The 21883-nt window shown below is 41.1% G+C and overlaps 1 protein-coding gene across 3 annotated transcripts in view; it reads right to left on the bottom strand.

Moving 5' to 3' along the window:
- Positions 1-21883, bottom strand: part of NPAS2 (neuronal PAS domain protein 2) — a 105308-nt gene that overhangs the window by 69452 nt on the left and 13973 nt on the right. The gene's annotated exons all lie outside the window — the stretch shown is intronic.

Raw genomic sequence — 21883 nt, 5'->3', positions numbered from 1 at the left:
GGGTATCTGGAAGCACGTGAGCGCCGCTACCGCAGCCAAAGCCTGATGTATGTGTTGGCCACGAGAAACAGGCATCCCACTGCCACTGCTTGGGTATCCAAAAGGGTTTAAGCTATGGTTGTACTCATGGGAAGCTGGAACAGAAAGGCATTAAAAGGCTGTCATTCCTTAGATTTGCTCCTCTCTCTTAATCACTCGGAAATATTTTGCGGGAAAGAACCGCAACGCAGTTGCAGCTGTGCTTCAGTTCTTGTTCGAAGCTATTTTAAAACTGACATTGTCCTGAGAAATAATGAGGAGTCTTAAAAGTGTACTTCACTGCATACTGTGTGAAGCACACAGTAAATTTCTAGGTAGCTAAAGAGTGGGGAGTGAAATGCAAGAGAATAGTTTTCCTGATACATTTTTTCTCTCTTCATGGAAATGTTGATGTGAAAGATAGTAACACTGCTACTGAATTCTGACCCACATGGCTATAAAGATGCATTACTTGCATCAGTCCAGGAGACAGTTCTCTCAATCTTGCTTCCCCTGCAAATGCAGTTATCTTGCCCAGGCACTTTGCAAAATCCTCTAAATTACTATTAAATTAAATATTTTTAATTTATGAAGGATTTCAGCTGAACTCACATTTCTGCGCCATTAATTATCAAGTATCTTACTGATTCTGAAAAAAACATTAATAAATCAAATAAACTTCCACCCTTCCCCCTGAACTGGAGATGGGGTGTCATCAGTCACACTTCAAGAAAGTTATATTTCCTTTGGATTCATCATTCTTCCAGTTCCAAATCATGTACTGAGTGGGCTCAGGGCAACATTTTCAAACACGTGGTTTTAAGTTAGTGGTGGCAGTATATTTAGCCATCTTAATATGACAATGGATTTTCAGACGTCTTCTGTGATTTGAAGCAATTCTCCTTTTGCAATGTTAAAGCTGATTCATTTCTTTGTTTATTTTCAGAAACAGTAATTAAACTGGTTGTCTTTTACATCAAATATTTTAAATATTATTTTCAGGGTATCCTTAGACACATTGGAGCTCCGGGAAAGTGACAGTATAGGTAGTGATAAATCCGGAATTGAAGGATGCATGGATGCTCGGGAGGGTAGTTAGTCCAATGGTAAATATAGATTTAAGTGCTGATCTCCTGCCATGCACAATTGAAAATATGGACCTTGATATCCAGTGCTGGTCTTTAGTATGCCTCCACATGGCAAAAAGGTCAGCAGAGGTTCAATATAGGTAACTCACAGCCCAAAACAGTCCAAGGAGGACTGTAGTAGCAGAGAAGGCAGATGAGATGTTTCAGAAGCTGACAGGGCACCCTTATTATCCCTTTACAGCAGTGTTAAAGAGTGAAAAAACAAATGTGTTATTTCACAGACTAGTCAACAGAAGTAGATATTCCCATTTCATCAGTGTTCCATCCTTCATTTACCAAACCCAGCACAAATCTTGGCAAAGGAAGGTATTTCATGAAGTTGTGTGGACTGACTTAATGTATTAATCTTCACAGTGACACAGATTATTAGAAACTCAATGATATGTGGAATGTTTTATGATGTGCTTTCATGCTGATAAATAGCTAATCACCATGTATTTGTGACAACAGAGCATTACAGAGAGCAGTGATATGTGTTCTGAAAAACACCATCGGTCCTTTTACGCCCTCTGCATAATGCCCTATCATCTACAGCGCTTAACTTCGCAGTCTTGCTTTCAAAACCACACAAAAAACATCATTATGAGAATCCTAACATTTGTCAAAGCCTCCTTTCTTGTCTTTTGTGCCGTTGTTTTTTTTCAGTAAAAGTGCATTACATGCCATTTGACAGCTGGTAATTGTATGTGTATTGAATTAAAGCATTGATTTTAATTTTCAAAGTCAATCTCACTCTCTTTTAGCTGAATGAATTACTTTGTTCTTGAGAGAAAACATTGGTACTGGACTTCAGATAGAGGATCAGAGCTCAGGCAGCCTTTCCTCAGGGGTATTTTCTGCTGCTCTTTTGCTGAAATAACGAAAGGTTCTAACTTGCCGATCACCCAGAAAAAAAAAAAAAGATAATAAATGTCTGAACAGCTAGCACAGGTCTTAAATTCATAGCTATCTTTCAACTATTTGTGTTGGCTGCTAGGATGATTTTTGATTGTACAGATAAGCAATAACAGGCTGGGCAAAGCTGGATAAGAAACCTTGAAAGAAAATCCAAGTGCTGCTAGGAATTGCATTGACTATCATGGATTGCAATGTACCTTTGGGTCAGTGGTGAAGTGCATTAAGGCGGCTCCGTGGGAAACAGCTGTTCTCTGACCCCTTCTCCTGTACTATCCCTTTCACAGATGCAGACACTTTTCCTCCCCTAGATTACTCCTGAAGAACTTAACTGCAGACCGAAGCAGCCATTGTCATGTGGAAACCACAGGAGGGAAAAAAAAGCCCAACACTACACATCAGAAAGAAGGATCACAGGTTGTCATCCCAAAGAGATGTTCAAATAAAGACTGAAGCTCTGCACCATGTGTCAGAAGACAAGCTGCTGCTGCTTCTCTCTCTCAAAACCTAAACACCACAAACCAAGTCTCTGACCTGGTTGCTCTTAATGTGCATTCAAAGACATCTGCTGTTACCTTATTCCTGAACTATCAAACCTACTACCTTGAGCTCAGCTTTGCCCCTCTCTGTGGTGCATGAACCTGCCCTCCTGACCGCTCACACCCCTGGTGAGAAGAGCCCCTTTCTGCAGCCATCCCCATCCAGGTGTGGTACGGAGGAAATACCGTCTGCCTACAGGCATCCTCCACCACGTCAGCTGGGACGGAGAAATGAGGCCAGTCTCTGTTCCGACTCACACTGATGTGAAACAACAGTAAAACCTTTGAAATGTGTGGAGCTAAAGCTCTGTAAAGCTGACCTGGAATTGTGATCCAGCACTACACACAGAGTCACTGAAATGGAGCTAGAATGACCAAGCACGGCAGCTTTTTCTTTTACGAAGAGGTTTCCTGCTAACTGGAGTTGTGGTTTGGGTGAGGATTTGCCTGCCCAGCACAGCTTCAATCCTGCTGCATGCTCTACGTACAACAGAGATGGAATTTGCCTGAAGATTTTTTTTGTCATACTCAATGATATATTTGTTGCATATTAGGCTGAATAAAGAAGACATCTGCTGTTTAAGAAATTATTTTAATATTGTGCCTTGACTGCTCCACACCTTAAGATTCTGCAGACATGCTACAGCTTTCCCTCATTTCTGTATCTAGCATTTCAGTCCCTCCCAACAGGCATTACAACAAAATGCGGCATTAAGACTTCATTAATTCAAATTTACCACTAAACCCCCCCCCCCCCAACACTCAGAAAGATGCAGCTTATGTCCCACCTCATGCGTTTTTGCAGTTCTGCCAGTTTATGTGACAGAAAACGCTAGTCCATTCTGGTTAGTGTGTGTCTTTTTTGCCCTAAGACCCTGTGGGGTTTTTTGCAGCTGTGCATTAAAGTGGATTTTCTCTGAGGCATAATAAAAATATCACAGTAAAGACATACATCATCTTTTCGATGCCATGTTACGTGATGACATTTTTCATGGTACACTTAGTTTGCTTTTGTCCAAAGCAATTGAAAGTGTGAATGTGCACTGACCTGCTCCAAAGCAATCCTATTAGCCACCAAAAACACAGAAGATCACATACATCAATTTGAGTCTGTGCAGCACAGCATTTATTATTTCTGCAATAAACTGTAGAGAAAATAAAGTGGTTTTTTCATTCATGTCTAGCTGCTCTATTGCCATGGTATTATTACTTAAGAGAAGCAAAAATAGGGATATATATGCAAAGGGCTTTTCTTCATCTGGCCCTGATGTCTGTATCACCACCCACTTTCTGGTTTTTCATCTTATTTGACTTAAACTCTCTACAGCTTTTACAAGTGGAGCATCCTGGCTTCTTCCTACAGCTTCCAGGCTTAGACTAGCTCCTGTTTCACTGCTTCCATTTCAATGTGGTAAAGGGAGATACTGCTTCAGGAGCTTGATGCATGTTTGCAGGTATTTGGCTATCTGCTTTTCTACAAAGAAAGGGATCAACTGATGCCATATCTTCATATTATACTAAAATTTGGGAACCTGACACTAATTAGAGACACAGCTCTAATAAAGCATTTTCTGAGAAGCGGATGCTCCTTGTAATGCAAAGGTGAACCTTACAGCAAACCTTAGGATTATTATTACACTAGAAATAACAGGGTGACAGCAGATCTTCACACAGCATGGAAAAAAATCACAGAAATTACTGGCCTCTATCCAAGGACAATCATGAGGAATTTGGGGAATTAGCACCCTCTTCAAGGAAAAAGTCACTGGCTGCCCTGGATGATGTGGATTTTACATACAGTTCTTTTGTCACAGAGATTACACAAGCTCCCTAGCCTTGCCTTTGCAAAAATATTAAAAGATTTTTAAATGGGCTTTATTCTACAGAGACAGAGTCCCAAATGCTGTTACACAAATAAAGTGATGAATGGGATGCCTATATATCATTTATTTCCTCTTGGAATTGGTGACCTTCCATCAGTCAGTAGTCTCCTTCACAGTCCCTCACTTGTGAATTATAAGTTAATCAAGAGTACAATGGAAACAATGCATCCATGGCCTGCTCGCTGCATTCATTTCTCTCCTCAGGGTGGATTACAGATGTTAAAGTTGTAATGAGCTTTCTTTTAGTCCAGTTTTGACCTCAATTCTGACTTTGCCAGAAAAAAAATTCTGATGCGAGTTCATGCAAGATGTATTTGGAAAATACGCTGGGATCTGGAAATGAGCATTGTGAAGCCGGAGTAGTCTAAAAAAGAATATCTCCTTAACTGCTCTATTTTAGGGCAGTGGGTAATGTGGAAAATAATTTGAACAGAGAATGCTATTTCACAAGTATCAGTGCAGAGGAAGGAGTATTTTGGCATATTGACCCATTTTATGCAGCCTGAGTTGGGTCTGGGGAACTTCCCCTTAAAGGGGATGCAATACCTCCACTGGAAGTATTTCTTTTCAAAACACAGAGATGCACAATAGCTGTGAATGGAATATGAGGAAAAAATATTCTCTTACAGTTGATAATACTAGTGGTAACAATGGAGGAATTATTCTCATTATAAAGAAGAGTTGATCTGAAAGGTAAAAAGAGGTGGTAATTAATTTCCTTTAATAGTCACACTGGGATCTCCTGTAGTGTGCAGTCTGATGTTAATAATATATTTTCCCCCCTATAATTAATGTTCATGTTCTGTTCCTGGGGGACTCTTCTCCACTACCCTCAGCATTGTCATTACTTAAGCATGCACAAGCAACTTTAGCACTTTGGTGGCCACAATAGCTGATCCAAGCACTGCATCTCTTGCCTGTATCTTTTCTCCTATCATGTGAGTGGCAAACGCCATCACTAGAACATGCAACCTCAGGAGAGCTGAGAAATTATGAGGTATCTTTTCCCACTGTGGAGGAAAGCAGAGTTTTAAAGAAAATGGTAAGACAACTGGGAGAGAAAAAGCTAGCCCTCTTTGCCTGCCCTGCTTTCGGAGGCCTGTGGTTTGTGGGTGCAGATGTTGCACCTACTTGCCAGCACAAGGCTGGGGCACAGTGGGGTGAGCAAGGAAGCCCTTGGTTTTCAGAGCAGCCTCTGGCTCTCATGCCAGCTACCGAGGGCACGGGAAGAGAATGAAGCCAGGGCAGAAGCAGCATGGTCTGGATTTCTTCTGGATGTCGGCCCCTAGAGTAAATGAAAGCTGTGCTGTGCACCAGAGACCAAGCAACATTTGACTTTAAAATATTTTGATTAAGCCAAGTTTGATGCTCATTAGCTACAAATGCAGACATGACTCTTTTCAGAAAGCAACAAATCTGAGAGATACTTGAGCTACAGAAAGAGCAGGAGAGTAAAACGCCCAATAAGGAATAGCAGAGTAAGTGCTTTAACATTCTACCACTTCCTTCCACCTCCCCCAGATTTTATACTTGTTTAATTTAGGGTTCCTGCAGGATAAAAGTGCCACAGAAACAATTATCTTCCCTTTACCACTAAATTTCCTTTAGCCTGCTATGCAATGCTGACGTGCATTCATCACACTTTAGAAGATTAGGGAGAATGACTCTCAACAGACAAGTCAGAAAAGAGGGAACACAACAAAAAGCTCAAACACAGAACCATTTTGTTTTCGTAGGATAGCAGTGATAGACACCTAGGCGAATGCAGTATTGCATTAAGCTAACTCAAGTCACACAAATGCAAATATCTTCTGTTTGGTTTTGGTTTGTTGTTTTTAAAAATATGTTGTCTTGAGCAACTGGGCAAAAAGTTTCAACACCAAAATGTTTCTGGAAGTGCTTTATTTCCCTCTTCTCCACCCACCACAGCTGCCACCACTGCCCAATACAAACCAGCACTCCCACACCAGCATGCCCAGCCTTACTGGCCCCATCCAGCTCTTCTCATGCACACAAGCAGGTTGGCCTTTGCTTTCGTATAGAAACTTACCCTTTGGCATTCACTCATTTCCTAAAATGAGGACGCTTACATCACAGCACACAACACACCTAGGACAGCACCTTTTAGGGCTGAGAAATGAGCTTGCACGACTGGTGGTCTGCCTCTTTGTTTGAACGTGTGCTCTTTGAATTGCAAAAGCTTTTCCTGGAGCAGCAGAGAAAGCTAAAGAACCCTTGAGACTCACTTTCTTCATCTCCTCTCTCTGACCTTTTCTACCCTCTTTTTTTTGGTTCTTGGCACAAGGAAGAGTAAACAAGTGAAAGACAGAAGCAACACCATGCTCACAAACTTTCCTCCCTAATTTCACACTTACTTTACACCTGCATCCTGAGTCAAGGGTATCTCACTGAATTCTGCTAAAACTGTAGTCTACCCAGAGATTTAAATTTTCTGGAGATGACTGTAAATATAAAATGTAACAGATTTCACCATTTTTTCCCTTTAGGGGAAAACTGAAATATCAGCAGTTTCACTTCAGAACTAATTTTTATTTACTTCTTTAAGAATAAAAACTCTATTCTGCCAAATTTTGTTAGCTCATATAGACTACTGCCAGATGTAGACCTAAGAAAAAGGAAAAAATCCTGGCTTGTGAATGCCACCAAAAATGCCCAATACTAAAGACAGATGTAATGCACACAATGTACCTACTGACATTTCTCCCCAGTTGACATATCTGTAAAGCAGTAAAAAGGACTAATTTAATAAAAGGAAAGATGGAAATTGAGGGTGCCACTATCACTGAGCCATTAACAAGAAGGTTCCATAAGATTCAGAGATGGGAAGTAAGCAGACTTAAGGCTATAATGCACAAAGCCACACAGCACAAATCCATATTCCTAGAAGAAATGTTTGGAAAATAAACATCCACATGCATAACATAGCTAACATAATATAGTGACTTCACAGTAGCTTAATTGGAAATATTTCATTGTATGGAAAGTACTTTGAAGGATGACACTTCAGCACATAAACACCGCATCTTCCTGCTTATTCTTGCAAAAGATATTTCTCAGATACACTCAGTTCAAGTTTTTCCCAACTTTTTCAAGCTTGCATTTCCTACTTTGCATTGGAGGGTGTGGAGGGAAGAGGAGGAGGGAATAGAAAGTAGAGGTAAATTTTTTAAATAAAAGATTTCAGTAATTGTTTCTAGATCCTCATATATCTAGGACTTGCACATTTAAACAAAGATGAGTGCAAAATATTATTAATGAAATATAAATTAAGGAGAAGACTGCCTAATAGGTGATATAGCATCCTCTGTCTGAAAAAGGGCATATTTTCATGGAAAAAAACAACATCACAGACACTTGGTGAATCTTTCAAAGAAATCTTTGGGACACTGCTTTTATGGAAAACTGGAATATGTCTTCTCTTTAAGGAAATAATTCAGATTTTCTGACCTTTTCAGTAAAATATAAAAACATCTGGGAAGATACTTAAATATTCCAGAATTTCTTATTAGATTTGTCTCATTTGCACATAACACATAAGCTACTTGCAGGCAGTGTCCACCAGAGTAAAAACTCTGAAATTACCTGTTGCTTCTTCCCCCACAGTGGGTAATCATCACATTGAGACTCTGGTCCAGGAGGTGACGTGGATAAGACATGATCTGCCCATGCAAGTTTCCCATTCTGTCAGACCAGCAGGGGATACAGTCGTTCATCACCTCTCAATTAGAAAGCTTTTGTGGGCCTTCTCCCCCAAAATGGCAGGAGACACTGAAGTGCCAACAGATCCATAGTTTCCAGTAAGAGAACAAACTAAAGCCATATAGTGGTGGTGCTTCACATCTGACCTCCCTGCTGTGACTGGAGACCTGTGGGTGCTTGACCCCAGGCTTTAGGCAACAATGTGGTCCTGCTGAGTGAAAGCAGCACTGCTGCTCTGAATACTGCTCTTAAACAAACCAAGGAAAATAATATGCTCACATTACCCCTTACACTGAGGATACAACCTTCTCCAGAAGAAGGGATATCACAGCGCTACTTAAAATATGTCATGGCAGCTTGGTGTGCATAGCCATGCTGTTCTCCCATCCACAGAGAAACTCATGTCTAGAGATGCACACTGTCTTATCACAGGTTTGTTTCTAATTAAGGAGTAACTGAACCCCTTTTTAACGCCTGCATTGCATGGATTTAATATACTAATGTGCAAACCCATCTCAAATGTCTAATTCTAAAAATGTTGTACTTTCTTTTTGGTACTCCTAAGTAGTTAGTCCTGCTAATTTAACTCCATCAGGCTGAAAGGCATTAAATGAAATGTCTAGAAGGAATTCATTTAAGTACTGATCAAAGACCAGTAATATCAATTTCCACGGGTAAGTAAAATGAATGTATGTGAACTGGAATCAGATACATTGATTTTACTCTATTGTGAAAACATAATTTGGAGATAAATACTACTATGATTATTTTCCCAGGAAAATGTGCATTATCCTAATGGAACTGCTCTCACGACCTTGACTAAACTACTGCACTCCAGCTTTGTCAAAAGCAGTGCCAAAATACCAACAATAGCATGACGTACATGTCTGGTTTTTTGAGGTGTTCATTTTACAATGAGGCTTTAAAAAAAGCAGTCTTTACCCACAAGCATTTCTTGACTTGTATGTGCAATAACTGCCATACTTCTGCATAAAGAAAACTAGAAGACAACCCAGGACACTGTTCAGGGCTTGTGCTTGGGCTATAGTTAAAAGGCAAACTAAAATGCATCTTACACTGGCATTTTTAAAGGACAAGTCTGATACCATAAACAAAGCTCATTTCTGCTGTTGAGTGCTTCCCAAATCATCTTCTGCCTTAGGGGTTCATGGCTCAAAGACAGCACAGGCTGTTCCACATGGCCACTAATACAAGTTTAGGAACGGCATCAGCTGGTGTCTGGCTTTGGAAAAGCTGGAGATGAATATTTCTGGCTGGCTCCTCTAGACTGAAAGGCTGTGATTCAATCTAGGTTGGTCTTCACGACTTTTGGAGACCCAAGTTTGCTTAAGTCTCTTGGTAGTCTGGCTGGAGCAGAGACTGGGGCTAAGAGCTGATGGGAATGAAAAGCACATGCAGCTGCTGAGCACATGCCAAAGCTCAGAACATAAACACAGGAAAGCATGACCAGCTGTAGGGCTGAGTGGGAATAATGTGTTTTAGGTTATGTTAGTCTGACCTTTAATGGCTTGGTGTAGAACTAGAGTTTGGACCCAAAGAACTGAGTTAATTACTGGATCTCAAAGGACATTACCAATGATCCAGCTAAAGACAACAGCAAAGCCTCACCACAGGCCTCCCAGAGCAAACACAAAGCTACACCTTAGCCTAAGCCAACACGTCAGCTTCCCCATTGCTCACCCTTGTGCATATACTTCCAAATTTGATTTTTAGCCAAAGAAAGCCTAATGCTGATACACTGAATTTTTTCAGAGCTATTATTAGCTTAGTGAAATGAAAGTGCTGTTGATAAGAAAAAGCTTAGATAAAAAACCAGGACAAAGTGACCTGAATACAAGTAATGGCTTCGCGGTCTTGCCAAATATACACATTATGCCAAGGCCTATCATGCATTGGCTGTGTCTGTGTAGAACCTAACAGGACTGGCAGGCAGGTAGCTTGGGAATAATACCATCTAAGGCAGCAGGCCCTAAGAAATCCCCTTAAGAAACCATAAAGAGGACCATTTATTGAGAAACTGTCTCAGCTGCTCTAAAGAACAGTGTCTGGTCAGTGGCTTGTTCCTTCTGAGAAAGCGGAATCACCAACCACTGATCCTGAGGAGTAAAGCAACTTACAGCTTTCTATGCTTTGCTATATTTGCATGTGATATGCTCATCAGCAAAGATTTTTAGGGTTCTTGCCTGTCTTCTGGCATTGTTTCAATTTCATTAATAAAAAAACCATCTAGCTGGAACATCACAGACGCCGGGGGAAGCACCTTCTTTGTCTTGGGTTCAGCAGAAGTGTCCATGTTGTGGTGGGAATGAGGATGAACAATGTTAGAAAGCATCAAGAGACCCACTGAGCTGGACTGAGTACAAATGCCAGCAGAGCAAATGGCTTGTGCATAACCCTGGAGCAGATACAGGCTGCTAAACATATCAAGGATGAGGGTTAGTGTTAGAGATAGGTTTAAAGGATGGGCTAGTGGAAGCACTGGCTTCAGAAGTGTTAATTGCACTGACCCTGCAAGTTCACTGAACTGGTATCAGGGCTGAAGAGCAGCTAGTTATTTGTATTGTGATGAAGGGCACATAAACTTTTGATGTGCAAGTTAAGATTTAGAGATGAGACTGACTGAAGTGTCATATGCAACTGGATCTGTAAGGCTGAGAGAAGAATGAGCCAATTTGTCTTCTTAAGACTAAGGATTCATTTTAGCTCCAAATCTGGGGTGCTTCAGTTTCTGCAGTTCCTCCAAACCCTAAATGAAAACTAATCTTCTTTAAGCTCCTTGGAGAAACCTGCTGCCATCCTACCACCCTCGGCCTTTGACCAAAAATTGATTAAACTCTTCAGATCCCATTTCCCTGAACCCCAACCAAAATGAAGACAGTAAAACTCAGCAAAGCACCTGCCTCTCAGCAGATGTCCCAAATCCTCATTGCAGCCCAACAATTCCTGCTGATTGTCCCAGCAGACCAAGCAGCTCACTTCTGCCTGATTTTAACTGCAATCGCCATCCTAAGCCTTATTACAACTTTAATTATCATGTGAGACTTCTAACAGTTAGCAAAGTAAATTTAAGATGTTGACTGCTGCCTTGCCTGCCTCTCTCTCTACAGATACAGGATCCACCAGCAAACTGAACTGCCCATCCCCAAAGCCCTACTTCATGTGTATCCCCAAGCTTGCTTACCTGTCCTACATCGACCCTCACAGGGCCAAAATTCAGCTTAGAGCTTTTGGCCCTATTAGTGCTCACTTCACACCAGCCTTCTGGTTAGTCTTCTGCAATCCATGAATATTTCTCCTTGTTCCACAGCTAAAACTTAACAGTATCTCTTTCACTAACACTGCATAGAAGTTGCCCAGTGTCTCCTCCTTTCCTCCATGGCTAGGCTTCAAACTCAGGTTTTCCTCTCATCATCCAGTATTGAAGTGATCCAAGTGAACTGTTGTAGAAATAAATTGAATTCTCCTGCTCTTGTCATTGCTAGCAATAACCTAAATGTTAATCTCAGTTTTAATTTTCTCTACCCCAAAGCAAGCAGAATAAGACGGCCCATGAGAGTGGCTTTGAGCATGACATTCCTGATTGACTTGGGCCCATTTTACCACCAGCATTTGGGTCCAGCAGGTTGTGTTCCCTGATGGGCACTATAAGATATGCATGATGAGGGTGTTACAGTCTCTGCTGGGTGTAGGCCATTTAGCACACCCATCAGGTGTCCCATGATAGGCTTAGAAAGAGCAGAGATGGAAGAGTTCCATTTAGTACTGTCCTAAAAGTTCCTCTGTTCCAGGATGATATACTGTTGTCTGGTTATGGCTATGCTTATTAGAATATTGAAGAGTTTTTCAGCAGTTTTAGAACCTTTCTCTTTCTTCTTTATAAAAATATCAAGCAAATGCTTTTTGACAGTTTTTGACTCATTGAAGAATTTCTTTGAAAAAGGCCTGTCTTTATGATGAGGTGACTACCTGACTGCACTGCTATAAAGCAGTACTGCTCAGCTTCAGGAGGCTCCTATGAAGGGAGGTTCACTGTCTTTCCTGTGCTTACATTCCCCACTCCTCTCCAGCTTCGCTAATGATAAATTAGGCATTCCAACCAAAGTCTGAGAGTCTGAATAGCCACCTTTGTAACTTTCCTGAGCTTTGTTTCCACATTAAGAAGTTTTCTAGAAATGGGCTGAGTTCTTTCAGAAGTGGAGGCACCAGAAAGCACAAAGGCAATCTTCCTGCCTTAGAGCCATGCAGGAATTTCCCAGCCACAGTGTTAGACATGGAGAGCATCTCCGTCCACAGGTCAGTCAGGTCGGTGAAACACTCTGTTTTAACTGTTGCACTGCACACATGACTGAAACTTTTGGTTCTGAACAAGCTGTATTTTTCTGGCACATTCCTAGGAAAGTAAGATTCTCCGTCTGCTGCCAGGTAGAAACGAATAGTTGAGTTTTTTAAGAGCACCAAGTGGCCTATTAGCAAGTGTAAACGCATCCAAAAAAATGAAAGAAGACTGTATTTCTGCTTCTGATTCACCATTCTGTGCCAAATAACACTTTCTCAGTCACCTTTTCTTCCTCAAAGAGAACAGGTTGTGACAGATTGAAGTCTTCTCCCCTGCTATGTCAGGAGCCTTTATGTGACAATTACAATATCATTTTTGTTTTACGATCAGCTGAAGTCAGTTCAAAACAGCACGTCACCTCACACATGAAATAGCATTACTTTATGTGATGGGTACTGGAATTTGGCAGGAGCATTTCCTCATTTGCAGTCTGCTTTTTTCTGTCTCAACTCGATGCAGAGTAACTTCAGTTTTGAAGTCAGTCAGGCTTATCTGGAGGAGTGACTCATCTAGGGCAAGCAGAGTAGCCAGCTCCTGCTTGCTCTGAAATGCTAAGGAGTGGAGGAGGAGAAAAATTACAAATTCGTGATGGGGAAGACCTCAGACCTTCGAGATAAAACCTGTGATATTTATTGGCGGCCCTGAGAGCAGGAGGCTCAATGCTCAGCAGGCAGTCTCTTTATCCCCTCACTTTTCATGGTATTTGCCTTTCTCTCTTGTTGCACCCAGCTCACGTGCCACATGCAAAACTGGCCTCAGAAAGTTCAAAGAAGAGCCAGCTGGCTGCATATGAGTGCTCAGATCAGTGGATCCTACTGATGTAATCAACAGCACCATGTCTTCTAGCTTTTTTGTTTTGTACATCTCTAGAATAGCAATTAGCCAAGAGCAGGTCCAAATGCTGCAATGTTCAGAGCGATTCTGGCTTTCCCTGACAATTGCTTTTTCACATCATCTATTAGACCTAGGAAAGTAATACAGTATTTCCCATTAATAACCCCTCTCACTTTTGATTTCTCTTTTTGTGGCCAGAAGAGACAAAGTGTGCAGTCATGGCACAAAAATCTCCCCAGAACAACCACTACTATAATGCTTCATCTGCCAAAACTGCTATCACCACAAATTCAAGACACTTGATCCTAAAACCATCCACCCTTCCCAATTTCTGACCAGTGCCTACTTCTTTCCTGGTTGCCAACCTTTTCTTTCTAAAAATGTTGATTTTTTAAAACCAAACCCAACTCACTTCAGAGGTGAGACACTTAATCCTCCACTGCATTCAAATTCAAAAGGAAGAGTTTGCAGAAAATAAAATAAGTTTTTTGAGTGGAGAAATTGTCAGAAAGCTCTTGAGTAGGTTCTCTGGTGTCTGCAGAGACAGACACCTGATGTAATAAAAGTTAAATTCAGCAATTTCAAGATCTTTACCTTTCTCTCACACTTGACAAATTGGCCAGCAGGTTCAGAAGACACACAAACACAAAAGACACACAAGCACACATGCAGACAACATGACCAAATATTCCTTATTCCCCCAATATAACCCTTATATCAATACCCAAACCATGCAAGTTCAAGAACAAAATCCTGTATGGACTAACAAAGCAGTAAGGGAGAGGTGGCAAAATGTACAAGGACTACCATCTCTAAAGAGCAGGTTGAGGGAGGTGGTTCTCTCCTTTTACTCCCCTCTGGGGACACCTCACCAGAGGGGAGTCCTCTGTCCAGGCCTGGGGCCCCCAACATAAGACGGATATGGACCTGCTGGAGTGAGTCCAGATGATCATAGGGCTGGATCATTCCAAACCTCTCCTATGAAGACAGGCTGACTGAGTTGGGATTGTTCACCTTGGAAAAAAGAAGGCTTCAGGGAGACCTTATAGCCTTCTAGTATCTGAAGGAGGCTGACAAGAGAGCTGCATCAGACTTTTCACACAGGCATGGAGTGACGGGATGAGCAGGAATAGCTTTTAATTGGAAGAGGGTAGGTTTGGACCAGATGTTCAAAAGAAATTCTTTGCTGTGAGGGTGGTGAGACACTGGAACAGGTTGCTCAGAGAAGTTGTGGATGCCCCATCCCTTGGGGCATGTTCAAGGCCAGGAGAACGGGGCTTTGAGCAACCTGGTCTGGAGGAAAGTGTCACTGCTTATGGAAACTATTCTATGATTCTGTGATCTGAAGGAGGAAAAGAAAGAAATCTTTCTCGTAAAAAAAAATCCAAAGAACCCCAAAAAACCAACCTAAATTTGTTTATGCAATAATCCTTGATTTTACTGTGCTATCAGGAACATGGCCTAGCATTGTCCTCTGCTTGTATGGCACTATCAGGGAGAAAGATAACATATTAAACACTCAGGAGCAGAAGTGTAAAAGCCCAAGGTGCCGATTCAGGGGTTAGGAGTCTCTGAAATCACTTTGAGTTCATTCTGAAAAAATTATCAGACTGTCAGACTGAGCATGTCCCTTTGATTTCAGTATTTCTTGGGTTTTAAAAATCTAACCAAAGAGCATTAGCATTCTACAGCTGTGTATTTACAGTATACAGTACAAATGAGAACAGTAAGTGCTACGCAGATGTAATGGTCCTTCCTTTAGATGCTTGATATTCTATACTGCTAAGTGCTGCCTGAAGACTGATGAAAACTATAAGGTTGATTTACAGTCTATTTGGAGGTTGAAAAACTGCATTTAATACTTTCATTTCCTTGTCCTATTTTAGTTCTTTTTTCTTCATATCCAGGCTGGAGTCCAAGAAAAATGCAAGTTTTGCAAATATGTTCATCGATCTTTGCTTTGTGATTTAGTAATGTGCATCATCTGGTTCTTACTTGTACATCTTAAAAACCCAGTAAAGGAAGACGTTGAGCCCATGTTCTAAAATAAGTATATGCTTTAAACATGCTATTAAATTGTACTTTCTACATTTTCTAGATTTTTCCATTTCCTTTCCCGGAGTTTTAATTCCTCTGGGGCGTATCATAAAGTCCTTACTCAGACAAAACTACTTTTCTATTTACATTGTTTAGGTTGAAAACTGCAGGAGGCAGTTAATATCTGCAATACAAGTACTTCCTTATCATTTAGGTCAGCAAAGTTAAATTGTTTTTTGACATACTAACTATTGAATAAAATTATATTAAGGTCACCAGTCCTTTTCTGGCAAAGGATTTCCTTAAAAATCCAGAAATGGCTCCAGATTAGTAGTCACAGTTTTTATACAGATTTTATGAATGATAGCTCACATGCACTCATTTTTTTGTACAAATGAAAGCTGCCTCAGTCCTGCATGGAGGTTGCCACATTCTCATCAATTCCATTCAGACAATCAAGCTATTTGGAAGCTAAATTTCAATTTATTGTTTTAATATTTGCACTTTTTCCTTTGAATTTCCCATTGTGTTTGCCTTTCCCTCCATATTTATGCCTTTATCTCAGGGCTTTGGGCAATGGGCTACTGTAGTGTCCAGGAAAAAAGCTAGGAGAGTGCTCAGCATTTGATCATCACCATGCTGTGTGACATTTCACATCTTTTATTGTAATCAGAATGTCAATAGTCTCATCAATACTGATGAAATTTATAACATGACAGGAGGGCACTCTCAGATTAAGCTGTTTTCTTGTGTATTAAAGGACAGTCACAGAACATTAGGTATGAGACACCAACAAAACGAACTGAGACTTTAACATAAGTTTAATGACATAGAGCTGGAATTCAGTGCCCTTTCTCCTAGGAGAGCAACTTTATTTCTCTACAAGTAGTTTCAGTTCGTTCATGGAACTACTTGTAAGATGCACTCACTGTGATTAAGGAGGCCAGAATCTGTCCCTGTTGACAAAAGACTTCTTTGACACTTCAGATTTCCTTTGTGTGGCTTTTGCTTTGACTAGTGAGCCATTCATCAGGTGAGTCATCCCCTTTCACTAGGACTAAAGCTTGCACAGCTTGATCTGTTTGGATTTATGGGCATACCCCATTAGGCTACACCACTGAAGTGAAGGACACTGCTTTGGAATAATGAGGTATTCACTGTGAGCAAGCAATATTGGACTAGGGCTAGAAACACACTGCGAGCATTCTGGCAAAGGAGATGATTCCTCTGAAGTGATCTGAGCTGGGTAATACTCTGTAGGACTAATAACCCAGAGGGGAAGATTTGTTGCATAAATGCATAAGGGACTGTGGCTTTAAATTCCTGCCTTACAGATGGCCCTAAGCACAGCCCTCACTAAGGCACTGAAGCAGCAGAAGGAGGTAGGATTCAAGCCTCCCTTTTATCCTGCACTTCCTTGGGGACATGCATTTTGCCTGCTTGGTGAGCAGGCAGCTCAGACTCTACATCTTGAATGCTCAAAGCCATGAAGAATGGGCCAGCCAAGCTGGCTTACGGCCACCAGACAGACATAGCTGATCGTCCTGCTTCTCCTGCACTGCTTATCTTTATTGCTGGTCCGTGGTTCCTTCAGTGAGCTAGCTAAATTCTGCAATTTGGCAAAACCCCACAGCCATCCTTTACTTTTTTCTTTTATTTTCTGATAGAGAAAGCTGACAGGACTTGTGCAGAAGCCTCATTAGGAAGGACAGCAAAGGCAACTGGCAGAAGTGCACAGTTAGGAGCACGGAACAGGGGAAGGAAATCTGGCATTTGTACATGGGACTGGTCTTCCACCACAAAAGTGCACTTGTGGTGGCAGAGTGGACTTAAATAAGTTGTAGTCTGTTGTGAAACCTCATCTTTCAGGCATCAGTAGGCTTCACTACGAATCCTCTCAGTAGATCATAGCAACTTCCCTGCGTGGCCTTGCAGGGAAGCCCCATTTGGGGTTGTTCAAGCTCAAGAAGAGGAGGCTCAGGAGGAACCTCATTGGTCTCTACAAGTGCCTGAAAGGAGGTTGTGGTGAGGTGTGGGCTGATCTCTTCTACTGTGCCTTCAGTGAGAGGACCAGAGGAAACAGTCTTAAGCTGACACAGGGGAGATTTAGATTAGATATTAAAAAATTTCACTGTTTGTGTTGTCAGACATCAGAATTGGTTGCCTAGGGAGATGGTAGGGTCACCATCACTGGAGGTGTCTAACAAGTGTGTGGATGCTGGGTGATGTGGGTTAGTGGTTTAGGGGTTACAGTGATAGTGCCAGGTGAGCAATTGGACTGGATGATCTTGTAGGTCTCTTCCAACCTTGGTGATTCGATGATTCTATGATTCAATGGGCCAGTTTGTGTCAATATTGCCAAGAAAACTAAAAATTGAATGGTGGAAGAAGACTATTGCCTTTCCCAGGCAAAAATTACAGCATTATTCTGAGTACTAACAATATCAGAAAACTATGCAAGACTACACTACTAAATTGAAATAGTTTAATTTTAAATTAAAATTCAGAATATCTTTCTAGGAAGGTTCCCATGTTTTAAAAAGAAAGGAAAACTCAGGGCACTACAGGCCAGTCAGTCTCACTATGCAAAGACCCACAGAAAATAAGGAGTGACTGTGGATGAGCCAACATGGTTTCCCTAAAGGCAAATTGTGCCTGATAAATTTGGTCACCTTCTACAAGAGTGTTACAGCAGTGGTGGATGAAGGAAGAGCAATTGACATAATCCACCTGGGCCTGCGTGAAGTGTCTGTCTGGCACAATGTCTTTGTGCTCAGGTTCTACAAGGCTGTATGCAAGGTCCTGCACCAAGGCCAAGCAATCCCAAACACAAACATAGGCTGGGCAGAGAATGGTTTAAGAGCAGCCTTGAGGACAAGGACTTGTGTGCTCACTGCCCTGAAAGCCAACCATATCCCAGGCTGCAGCAAAAGAAGTGTGACTAGCAGATCAAAGGAGGTAATTATGTCCCTCTACTGTGCTCTGGAATAATAACCTCAGCTCTGGAACCCCCACCATATAAAGGATATGGACCTGCTGAAGTGAGTCCACAGGAAAAAAAACCAAAAAACAAAATAATCAATCTTTTTTCTTGTCAAGTCTTCTTTTCATCTCACACTATGAACCATCGAAAAGCTAGATATTTTCCCTCAGACTTTGATCACTGTATTACCATGACAACAATATTTTTATTGTAGCCATTATAGATGGACTACAGATGGTAACTGGAACCCTCAGAAGTCCATGGGTGAGATTTTGGTCTTCAAATACCAAGATAAATGAAAGAATTACTCTCTCCTGAAGAGCTATCTAACAGGTAAGTTATTTGCTTTCAATTCTTTAGCCAAGTCCACTGCCTTCCATCAGTTTAAATCTACTGACTATTTTAATTATATGGAAAAGCAGGTCAAACTTTTATTCACCACTTTGCTTTGCTTTTTGCTGACTGAAACCTGAAATCTGGCAAGTTAATGCATCAATCTGACAGGATGTGACATGGATATCACAAAGGTTTTTGTTTTTACTGTTTACATTATTCTACTTCTCAGAGTTTTCCAGCCTTGCACAGCAGAAAGGAAATGTGTAAAGCTTTGTTCTTAAAGAGCTCACAACTAAAAGAAGCAATTTTGCATACATATAGGCTTGGAGTGTAAACATATATGCTAGAAACAAGACCCATTACTCTCCTGAAGACATTGATGCATGAGGGTAATCAAGTCACTTTAACAATAAAAATAACTTCAATTTTAAGCTCAAGCTTTAATACCTTGTTGAATCAAAGGTATACTACAAAAAAGCACATGCAATTCTAGCTCAGCAAGCAAGATAATGCAAGATTCTTAAAGACTGTGTTTCATTAGCTTAAGCAGGACCCAAAGAGACAATGAAAGTCCATCTACACAAGGTTTTGTAGATAAATTATAAATATACATTAAAACTGTCATTAATGCCCATCAATCTGCTTCTAAAAGATGTAATTAGAAGATCAAAAAACTAATTAGAAAGTCTGTTTGATCTCAAGAGTTTGGTTACATACTGACAATCTTGAAATAATTTGTATTAGAAAGAACTGTAAAAAGATTTATATAATTCTGAACTTGAGGAACTTATATTTTCTAAGATACAAAAATGGTGCACAGTTCTTTAAAATGAAATTTTATCATCAAGGTAGTAATAAAAATTGGTACTTATTAGTAAGAAAAAATATTTATTAATCTACTTAAACCAGATAAAACGTATAATTTAAAATCTCAAGATGATTTAAACATACCAAACCCAATGTTTTCTAGCAGCAGAAACACCTGAAAACAAACAAGAAAGTTTGCAAGAAATACGGATTTTATATAGAACTAGCCTCATTGGGGTTCTCTCAACTTCCGCCTCTTCTAGGGAGCGGTCTGAGGACAGCGCCTGCCAGGAAGCCTTGCCTCATTCTTCCAGTTTTGAGAATCTTGGTTATACAGAACACCTCCATGATTAAACCACTTGGGTTTAAATTTTGCAGTCTGGTGTCTGCCTAGGAATTTTGAGTATTCCTATTTTCAGCCAGAAGAGTTAAGAAGTAGAGATGATATATTCATGAGAAAAGCTAGTCTTTGCTTTGCAGGTGTGTGTGCTCTTTGCAACAAGGATACCCTCATTTGAAAATCTGCCTGAATTTGCCAACGTTTAATAAAGCTGAAGTTTTTACCCAGCTACGTGGACAACAATGCTGTTATTTGAGTACTGGTTTGGGCCAGCCTAAGCTAGCATTGCTGGCACAAAAGTGGTCACATCCTTCCCCTGCCCATTCCTATGCCAGTAGTCGTGAAGTGACGCAGTGAACTGATTGTGAACTGCCAGTGAATTGACTGACTTAAAGTGACCAGGAACAACAACAAAAAAATTATTTGATTATAGTGTGATTGCCAAATCATTAAATACTACATAATAATGAATATACATGAAGGGAGTAAATCAAAATTACACAAGCAGACTTAATTATACTATTTCCTAATTTTTGAGTGCTCGGCTTTGCATCCATAGCAGTTAGCATTCAAGGCAGTTTCTGTGAGTGTGTGACTTTGCTAGGTCCTTAAAAAATGGAAAACCTCACTATTTGGCATTGTTGATATTTTCAGTGTATCAGCAGCCTTCCACTCACTTTGGCTAACAAGCTGCATCAGCTGGCATGGTCACAGGGTCCTGCTGTAGGTAGAGACAATGGGCTGCAGCAAGAGGTAGGGATAAGATGCTCTCCTGCTGGGCTTTGAGGCAGCAGAGGAGCACCAAGTTTGGCAGCACTGGGATGCACTGTCCCAGATGCCCACATGGGCCAGCTTTTCCTGCCTGTCCTCCCTGACCATCAGCTTGATGCCTCCTTCTGTACCTCCTTCTATACCTTCTGTATAAGTGGACTCCTCCTCAGTCCACTTATACACTGCAGGATGACCACATGCTCATCCCTATTTCTGGCTGTCCAAGTCCCAGGTACTTCCTAAGAAACCCATTTTCAGACTTTTCTCAGCCCAAAGACCCTTGTTCTCCAACCTCTTTCTCTCATGTTGCCACCCGATCTCCCTCTTCCAGACTCGGCTCCATGCTTGCTCCCTTCATGACACTCTCTTTCCAGCAGATCACACCACCCCCTCCTTAGCCAAGCTTGTACTAAGGGCTTCTTCTTTTCCATCTCTTCTTTTTTTCTCACTGCCATAGATTACAGCTGAAATTTCCTTGTCTCCCTTGCTCTTTGTCCATGTTCCTTCTCCTGGTCATCATTTTCAATTCCATCCATGCTCACTGTTCCCACTCCTGCTGACCCGTTTTTCATCTCAGTAAATCATGTCCTTGCCTGACCTGTACAAAACCTTGAGTCAGTCTCAGCCTTGCCTCCATTTCTTCATTCAGCAGCTCCCCTTCAAGCCCCACTTGTCCTCATATCCAGAAATGTAAAAAGTTTAGCATTTACTCTAAAGTGGCTTAAACCCATGCTGGTTCCAAAGGCGATCCTTTGTCTTCCTCCCACCTCTGCAACTTTTGTGGCTGCACAGCGACCCAGCTTAGGAAAATGCAACAGCTGACAATTAACCTATCCACATAAAGAAAAGGTTAAATTTCAGAAAATCAGCTTTCTACTGTGAGACACTGGTGTCCAGAGTTGGGAGTAACACAGCATCATCCTTTGCAGTAGCAGCACAGACATACACAGACGTGGTGGTTTGACCCTGAGTGGATGCCAGGTGCCCACCAAAGCTGCCCTATTGCTCCCTTCCTCAGCTGGACAGTGGACAGAAAATGGAACGAAAGGTTCCTGAGTTAAAGATGAGGAGAGAGATTTGAGATCACCCACAAGTTACTGTCAGGGGCAAAACAGACTCACCTTCGTGAAATTATTTTAATTTATTACTACTGAAATCAGAGTAGGATCATAAGAAGTAAAACAAATATTAACAACATCTTCCTGCCACCCCTTAC

This window comes from Sylvia atricapilla, chromosome 2 (assembly GCF_009819655.1).
Source record: "Sylvia atricapilla isolate bSylAtr1 chromosome 2, bSylAtr1.pri, whole genome shotgun sequence".
Classification (NCBI taxonomy): Eukaryota; Metazoa; Chordata; class Aves; order Passeriformes; family Sylviidae; genus Sylvia; species Sylvia atricapilla.
This window is presented reverse-complemented; position numbering and strand designations above follow the sequence as displayed.